At 40.9% G+C, this 7517-nt stretch overlaps 1 long non-coding RNA gene across 8 annotated transcripts; it reads right to left on the reverse strand.

Moving 5' to 3' along the window:
• Nucleotides 1-1305: 1305 nt before the first annotated feature.
• On the reverse strand, nucleotides 1306-7227 carry LOC119328845. Of its 8 annotated transcripts, none has more exons than XR_005159189.1 (7): nucleotides 6612-7227; nucleotides 5732-5854; nucleotides 4551-4629; nucleotides 3033-3827; nucleotides 2917-2967; nucleotides 2134-2212; nucleotides 1306-1719 (listed from the first exon to the last, which is right to left on the reverse strand). It is a non-coding gene; the product is annotated as an uncharacterized LOC119328845 (long non-coding RNA). The 8 variants fall into 8 exon arrangements; XR_005159191.1 differs by adding an exon at nucleotides 4937-4967 and having other exon boundaries at nucleotides 2917-3827; XR_005159186.1 differs by adding an exon at nucleotides 6294-6512 and having other exon boundaries at nucleotides 2917-3827.
• Between the last annotated feature and the right edge of the window lie 290 nt (nucleotides 7228-7517).

A 7517-nucleotide genomic window follows, 5' to 3' on the forward strand; every position in this document is an offset into this window, starting at 1 on the left:
TTTTGATGATTTCTTAAGCAACCTTGATCGAGTTTTGCAGAGATGTTAAGAAACTAATCTTGTCTTGAATTGGGAGAAGTGCCACTTTATGGTTAACTAGTAGACTGCCCGTGCGTTGCCACGGGCCAGGGAAAAATTTGTAAACAATGCTCAAGTTACCCGCCTCGAACGAAAACATTGCACGCAAGTATCTTCTATCTATTCCAACAAACACCATGCACCCCATCTAGCCTCTGTTTTTTGTTGAACTTCTCCCTAGCCCTCTTTGTCGATACATAAACCATCCTCTCAATATGCGGTAACTCGATTATGCATGTGGCTTCTATGTCATTGTTTTGTTGTCTCACACTACTATGTATGTTAAAAATATGGCATGTACAAGGCACCTCACCTTAGTAGAAATAGTAAGAAAATGTGGCATATGAACAAGAAAACAATCTTTCCACCACATGTTCATTCACAAACTAATAATTCTCTATTTATCTTTGGGCTCTGCTTCCATTTCCATCTAAGATGCATCTCCATCACTTTATCTCACTAATACATATTTTCCTACGGACCTCAAATATACATACAAGAATCACACGACAAGGTTGCATCATTGTCATTCCATCTCTTCTTTCACTTCGGCTCTTTTGGTCATTGCAACACCAGCGTGCGCCGTCTTCACACTGCTCCAAATCTGCCCATGTTTCCATCCGGCTCCAAATACGCCCATTTTTTTCTCTAAGTCAGTCATGTCGTAACAAATTTGTACTTTCAGCCTCAAAATTTCATTGTTTGGAATGAGGAGGGATTTCAGAGTTCACTTCTCTAAAAGAGAATGCAACACATATTGATACAGATTAGTGATGAACAAAAAATTGCTTCCATAGATGTAAATTACTTCTGTATGAAAATATATTTTGTTTCAAATGTTGATACTCCTTCCTTTTGGAACTTTAGTTTCCTTCATATGGTTTTTTCACTTCCTTTTCTTGGATGGTAACTGTTTCAGGTCAAATTACTTCTATGGCAACTAAATATTGTTTCCATATGGTTAAATTTTGTTTGTTTGGACTGACCATAGAAAATGATTCCTTGAATTGGCAATCGCTTCAATGTAGTACTCCCTCCGTCCCGCAATAAGTGACTCAAAAATGACTCAACTTTGTACTCCTTCCTTCAATTGGAGTATATGTTTTCTTTTCTCATAGGAAAGGAGAGTGCTTTAATTTTTTACAGAACAAAATTGAGATTGATTTATTCTTTAGTTAAAATTGGTGCCACGAATATGTTTCATGGAATCTGAGAATTGTTCCAAACGTATCGATAAAGTACTTCCAATATAGTAAAAATTGGCAGTCTGAGGATTTTGCATTGAACCTCTTTTAAAATGGTGATGAAAGACCACACATGTTGAAGATAAGTTTGGCCTTAATCTAATCGAGAAACAACTGTTTTTCATACCAGACAAGCAACTACTCCTCTCTGACTCAATGTGCCACACCATTCACTCACCGCTGTAATCCATACACATGTTCAGTACCTTTTGAATTTTATGCTCCCGCTTCTCCATGTGTCAACCCCTTTGTTCCTTGTTGACCCTAGCTTGTCTTGATGCAACATCAAGCAACAACAAAATATTACACCTGATACGACATCAAGCTATACAGGAACTATTAGACCACCCAAATTATTGAAGCTTCAGAATTTGTGTCTGGGTCCATGCCTAATAAACTGGAAGAAAACCAAAAGATACTTATTGATATGAATCAACTTGGTTAAGTATGGTCAAATACAATGCACGGTGGAATATCTGCCCTAGAAAACAAAAGAAAAGGAGATGGAAGAAATCATGCACTCAATGGGTGGCTGTAAGTTCACGGGTATCAAGACTTGGCTCACATATCATTGATCATGGGTCTGTGTCAATATGGCTCCGGTGCCCAGTTTATCACGGTGTTTTGTTATTATTTCCGAGATAGTACTTTCTATTATAGTGTTGAGATAAGCAATTTAGATGTTTTAAATATTCCCAGCTCTTTGGATAAGAAGTATTTCAGTAACTGAATAATCTTTGACCGTCCAAAAGAACTACGATGTTTCTTTGGGAATAACAACAGAACAAAAAATCCGAGAATCATGGCTGACCTATGAGGCGCAGATGTTGTCGAGGACCTATAACCATGCCTCCTATCCTTTGCGCAACCTTGAAACCACGAGTAATTACCTGGCATTATTTCATTATCTCAGCTGGTTTTATGACTTCGAACATATGAGAGTACTCTAACATGTAAAATAATTCTTTCTCAGGTTCCAAATAAGTCAACAGTAGGTCAAAAGTAGAGGTGAAACATTGCCAGGCAGACAGACACACAACAATAGCCGATGATTATAGCTTAAGGTCCAATGAGGATAATATAAGTAGTGGAAAACGGAATTTTGTATCCACATCCCTATTGATCAAGGAGTAAGTCAACATGATACAAGGAACGTACAACAACACCCGAGACAATATAATTACAACACTGCAGAAAAATTAGAGATCCATGTAATCAAATATCTCTTTGTTAAATTTTAGCTGAACAACTTAACTTATAGAGTGTCGATGGTTCAGATCTTTTTCCTTTTAATTAACATGTGAGTTATTATAAAGTGGGTAATTTCTTTTTGCGGTATATAAAGTGGGTAATTCATATAGACTAAGACATGGAAAAAGGGTGTAGGTGGTGCAAATTCATAGCAAGTTTTATATTGGATGCACACAAACAACTGTGTGGACACACAAAAAGAAAACAATCACTTTGAAAGTTTGAATAGAAATGTCTAAATGAACATCAGATGGTCTAGTGTCTCCACTGAGAGCACTACATGGACCCCTCATTAACAATTTAGCAATGAACAAACAATTCTAGTATTTAGACATGAGAATACCTTGTACAGAATTTCAAAGCCATAAAAAACGTTACCACTGGTTTGGGTATCCTGGAAATAAAACAGAGGTAATAAATTCCTTATAACTAATCAGGTGAACATAGAAAATTGATTACCTCTGGTTTGATCCCATGTGCTCTAGCCAAAAATAGATCAAATCGGCAGGATATCCTATAAGGAAACAAGTCTAGCAAGGAAACTGATTATTATTATATCTAATTTCCAGCTACCAGTGGTAGGCGCAAAGTGGAACACTATTACGCAGGACAACAAATTTGGGCAGGAGGAAGTATAATGGTTATGAATGCCAGGCAAAGTGTTTTAAGTTCATAACTATGAGCATGCAAATAATTTATATGAAGGGTCCCTTTTCTTCTGCATAAGTCAGACATACTTTATGTATGTGTAATGTGTCAACCTGTACACAAATACAAAATATATATTACAACGGAAAATGCGTGAATATGATGATGAATATCTTATTCTGAACTCTTTTGCATCTTGTATAATGGACAGTGATTGAGATTCTAGTTTCGGCACTACTGGAGAGTATGTTGTGTGCAAAACAAAACTACATGCATTAATCTACATGATTGTTCGTACCAACAGAGAAACAATTTTGCATCTAGTAGATGTGTGTATGTTTCAGGGTTACTTTCACAATATTTAGTTGCTATAGAAAAAACACTTAAGGCTAGCAAATAGAATTAACCTAGTACATAGAAAGTAGAGAACTGATCGCTGCAGTAAATTATGAACCGATATCACACATAAAACAGTAACATACCCCAAAATCTATTCCTCGCAGCTCTCCACAAGTCTTCCTTCGCCCTCTTCTGCTCCACCAACCCCTGTTATGATTTCTCTCCCCTTAAATCACTCTTCTTACTCCGCATACCATCTCTGTCTCCCTAGCCCAAACATGCTAGTACCGTCAGTAGCGCGTCCGGCACCCCACGAAAGAAAACACAATACAACCCACACATGAATAATGATGTAAACATACGTGAAATTATGAACGCTCCAAGAAAATCATTCTGTAAATAACTTGAATGGTGTGTTGATATGCAGAAACATCTACTTCTTTACAAGACATTTACTTGTTTGGATTGCAAAACAAATATTGTTGTAGGAAATGATCTATTGGAAACTGGTACAAAACTTCAAACATCTTTACTGCTGGACATAGAACAAGCACACAACATCCTGTAATTATTTAGTTGCAGACGTACATGCATGACAGCCAACATATATAAAGTCTTGTGATGAATTGTGTTCAATGGTGAAGAAACTTGCAACGAAGTGTTTCCTATTAAATGACCTCCCAAACCCAATGTTGGTTGGTCCACTCTACTAAGCTGTGCTATGTCAATAATCAAAAGAAATATATGCTTGTTTTACCACTGGCAATCATGAAAAGCCGACTGACTTTCGAATATAACTTTATCTGAAGATTATGTTATTTGCCCCGTCGACTTTGTTGCCTAGCTGGACAATCAGTACTGCAGTTGCCTAGATCCTACCCTCCTACGGACACTTATGTTCTAATCTGGAGATGAGGTGAGTACAAGGGTCACCCATGGATATATTGTCTAGACGATGAGATAGCACATGAGATGAAGCAATGTGTGTACCTGGACGCCGCACTGGTTGAAGCACTTGATGGCGACTGATAAGCGCCCCCTGTTGCCGATAAAATCAATTGTTCTTGACCTTCGTTTAGGAGAATATCCAGAGTCAATGTGAAAGCATAGGACTACATTTTAATAAAATGGCTGAGAAATATTCATGTTTTTATGGAAGCACAACATGCTCGGGAGGGTAAAACTATCAAATTAGAATTTAATAAAACACATTTGAGAAATTAAGGAGATCATCTCAATACTGAATTACGAGGGTGGGTGACCCTCTAGGATTCCAGATCAATAAACACAACGTGGTGCGTGGTATGTTCCCCCCGACTCAAGGGAAACAGTAGATTGATTAGAAATTCATTCTTGCTTCCTGTCGCATTGTCCACCTGTCTTGTTTCCTCGCAGCTCCACCTTCCCCTGTAGCAACACCAAGGCCCTAAAACACAGAGCTCCTCTGCATCTCAGCGGGAAAGATAGAGAGATCGGATTGCATCTCACAAGCACACTTTAAAACATGAGTTGATGGATGGCATCTGTAGCCGAACCCTAGTAACAATTGTGTGTTATTGATTGGCACAATCAGAACCTAACTAACAACCACCTTTCAGTGTCAGTAGATCTATAGATGTTGCATCCCACTTCACGTCCTAAGATTGTCTACAAAAACTTCACGTCCAAGTGACAGAAGCACAAAGGCTTCCATCAACAAAATAATTTTTCATAACAAAATCTCTGCTATAAAGGATGCAACTATGACGAAGATATGCCTCTGTGTTTACCTTACATCATCAGAAGTTCAAAACTAATGCTAGATTTATTTTTTATAGAGAGATGCTAGATATGATAATACAACAGTAGTAAATGCCACATGATCCATTTGTGCAACGTCTGCCCTCCAATTCTTATTTAAGTGCTGGAATTAAAAGGGCAAAGCAGTGGGACATCACCACCCACCCATTAAATTTTTTGGATATTAACAATATGACTTTAAGGGGGAAAATCCTCACTGAACAGTAAGCTCCCATTGCTAATCTAATAAAAATAATTGATCAAAATATGCAGGTTTGGCCCCTACCCCAAAGCTACTCCCTAATGTGCCTTAGTGGAATATAGTCTGCCGCAATCAAAAGATGAAATAAACAGCAGCGACATTGCATTAGGGAGGTTCGTTGCGTACATACCAGATGTACTCGGCGACGAACACAGTAGTCTCAATGGCGAGGGCAAGAACCTTCAATCCAGATGCTCCTCCCGATGCCCCACACCCTTGCTGCCGCCGACTTCGTGTGGATGGCTTACTTGTCCTGCACCATGAATTGGGCATGACAAAGATTTTGCTTTTAGGAAACAAATTTACCATAATGTGAAAGCACTGTAATTATGCGGCATAGCAGGACATTGACTTTATGCTTGCAGATTTATCACCTCTAGCAACGGTTGCCAAATTGCCACAATGATAGAGCCCCAACCAGATTACTGATCTATCTTAACTCTCAAGTATTAACTTACTAAATGTAAAATTCAGATGCAAGTGCAGTAGATTTATCACCTCTAGCAACGGTTGCCAAATTGCCACAATGATAGAGCCCCAACTCGATTACTGATCTATCTTAACTCTCAAGTATTAACTTATTAAATGTAAAATTCAGATGCAAGTGCAGTAGATTACTGCAGTTTAGCACTAACTGTACGACCAACAATTAAGATTTCAGAGGGCAAGCACTGTAGAATAGCATATGCTACCTTCACATCGGGTCCATGAGGTGTCGTACATTTGGATATTTCTGCATGCATCAGACATGCAAAAGTACTGATTCTAGGCACATGAATCATACATTTGGATGCTTGGACGGACTGGTTGCATCAAAGATAATTAAGCTCTCAGTGTTAGCAAGTATAATGCTTAAATACTGGCAGACTCATGTTCCTCATGCATGGTGTTGCAATATTGCTTTTTGGCGTCTAGCTCAACCAAAACAACCGAGATGAGACAGCAAGGAAGCGGGTCAGTGTTGTACCTCAAGGATTTTCCTTCTGAACAAATTCAGCAAAATAGATTACCTGGCATATAATCACCCAGTCGCTCCCAAGGTCCAAAGGCACAGGAGACTGCGACCGGGACCTTCGCAAGAGGCCGGTCATGGTGGCGGTCAGACGTCGATCCCACAGCTCGGCAAAAGGCGGCCATGGCTCGCGAGGCGCACGTGCGCAGTGCAGTCAGGGCATCACGGATCGAGGAGGTTGAGGAGGAGGCGCGACACTCGCGCCACAGACGACCAGCGACGGACCAGAGTTGGCAGAAGGAGAGGGTCATGAATCGGGGCAAGCTCGGGCGGCCGCGGATGAACAAGGGTCGGAGAGAGAAGGAGGAGAACAGAGAGGAAACATGAGGCAGGTAGGTTGCACGAGATCGCCGGTGTGGCCCTCGTCGGCGGCGGGGCTCCCGGCCAGATCTACGTATGGTGTTATGGTGGCTCTGGCAGGAGGTAGGGAGATGGAACCGCCCCGCCGCTGCCATCCCTGGGCGCGGTGCGGCTTCGCCGGCCGGCCCTCCGGCAGCGGCGTTGTGGGGAGCGGTGGGGGCGGAGCGGGCCTTGGGCGGCAGCGCGAAGCGTGGCGGCTGGGCAAACCCTAGCGCTGTTTCAGATCGAGGGGAGCCTTGTTCCCGTCGGAGCTCGGGGGGTTTTTTTCGTTGGTTTTTCTTCGTAGGTATTTTGTCGTTCGATTCAGTTAATAACGACGGGAGTTTGGGCGTGTGCGGGACTCCATCCTGGGGTTTTTCTTGGTTTTTCGCGGCTGAAGGGATGATGGAAGGAAGTACCAAAGAAGTATCAAAAAAGACCGGGTGAGTTGGGACGAAAATAAAACTCGGAACGCGACCTACCAACTGAGACATTAGGAGTAGAGATGAAGGTATTGTCTTGGGGCATAAATTTTTTGAAAAAGGTATTGAAGTTGATAAAGCTA

The sequence above is a fragment of the Triticum dicoccoides genome, chromosome 7A, assembly GCF_002162155.2.
Source record: "Triticum dicoccoides isolate Atlit2015 ecotype Zavitan chromosome 7A, WEW_v2.0, whole genome shotgun sequence".
Lineage (NCBI taxonomy): Eukaryota > Viridiplantae > Streptophyta > Magnoliopsida > Poales > Poaceae > Triticum > Triticum dicoccoides.